Raw genomic sequence first — 1730 nt, forward strand, 5'->3', positions numbered from 1 at the left:
CTTTCCCTTCTCCTGGGGACTCAGCTGCAGGTTCTGTCAGCCAAGAGACCCTCGCCTGACCCTGGCCGGAAGCTGCCTGGGTTGGAATTGCCAGCGGGTGCAGTCAGTGGCTGACGTCTCATTCACGGACCTAGAACCGCATCACAGAAATCTTCTAGTGCCTAAAAACTGCCTGCTCGCGCTCTTGGAGCCATGGAGCTGCTGTGTCCATAAGCACAATAATGATCTTTCTGCCTGCTGGAACTCTCTGGCCCCCAGTGAGTGGCCCTGTCTTCACTGACCCCTGTGGGCCCCACCCTGGCCTTCTGCCCTCCCCTCAACTCTAGGACAGAGCAGGGTTCCCTTCCTTCAGCTGCCTCCCCACTGTTGGGAACCCTGCCTAGTCCAGCTGGCTGCCCATCCACAGGCGCCTCAACCTGTCTGTCCTCTGGGGTGGGGATGATGGGGCTTGACACTTCCCCTAGCCCTAGATATTTCTCCCTTGAGTTCTCTGGGGCTTTTTCTTTAGCCCTCCTAGGGAGTAGCAATGGGGTGCGAGGATTTACTGAGTGCCCTGGTAGCCTCCTGATTAACTCCACACCGTCCAGGCCTCTAGGTCTGAGCTATGACCACCGCTCAGGCCTGCCTTCTCCACTTCGGCTTTGCTCCCTGGAGGTGTGTGTGGAGGCCAGAGGGCCAGAGTTGGGAGGGCCACTATGACGCCTGAGGTCTCAGGGGCTCGCCATTCCCATTGTCCAGGGCTCTGCCCTACATCCCCATGTACCTCGGGCAGGACTGAGGCAGAGATTTCCAGAGATGGGCTGCTTGACCCCAACCAAGGAGGACCTATGGTTGCCCTGCACCCTGCCGGCTCCTCCCCCCATCTCTGCCCCGACTAGGCCCTCCTCTGTTTAGAATTTCCTATCTGCCCAACTCTCCTCTCCCATTTTCCTGCAGCTCTGTTGTTCTCTCCTGGCCGCTGCTACTTAAGCCTCTTGCCTCCTCTAGATCAAAGGGACAAAGACCTATTAGCAAAAGCAAATAATGGCGGTCTGGGCTTCTGGTCTAGGGGCTAAGTGGGCAGCTCCCCACTGCCTCAGTCCCTCCCTCAGGGGCACTATGCATGAGGCAGATCCAAACCCTCAGCTCGGTGAGAGGCTGCCACTGCCAGCCCGCCTCAGCCCCTCCTCCTCCAACCTGAGTGGTGGGCATGGTGGGACAGCCTCCTGGGGAGCTGACAGGGAACTGAGCAGAGACCCACTACCCCAAGACCAGAGGCTGGTGGGAGGTCTCCCCCATTCTCAGGGCAAGGGCACCTCCCTGAGCTGGGGCTAGGGGAATCAGCTGTAGGCTATCGGGTGAAGCTGTGTCAGTAAAAACATGACCATTTCCACAGTCAGACGATGCCCTTCAGCGGAATTGTACACCTTTCCTCAGTTCTGCATGAATGGCCCTTGGAAAAGGTCAGAGATAGGGAGCACACCTCAGTCTCAGCCCTGGGAATGTTAAATCTAGCCAATCCAAAAACCACACAGAAATCAATGGACTACTTCTTACTTATTTCAAGAATTCCAAAGCTTTCATCACCTTCTTCCCTCCCCAAGGCTTGCCTCCCGATGTGAACAGGAAACCATCGTGTGAATCATGAGGGGATGAAGGCGGGGGTATAGGAACCCAGCCCTCAGTTTCCCCACTGGGGTGGTGTCCCCAAAATGAACAGCTGTGAGGCTGGGATGAGCTCTTCGCTTTCC

This window comes from Tupaia chinensis, unplaced genomic scaffold, assembly GCF_000334495.1.
Source record: "Tupaia chinensis unplaced genomic scaffold, TupChi_1.0 Scaffold000493_1, whole genome shotgun sequence".
NCBI lineage: Eukaryota > Metazoa > Chordata > Mammalia > Scandentia > Tupaiidae > Tupaia > Tupaia belangeri.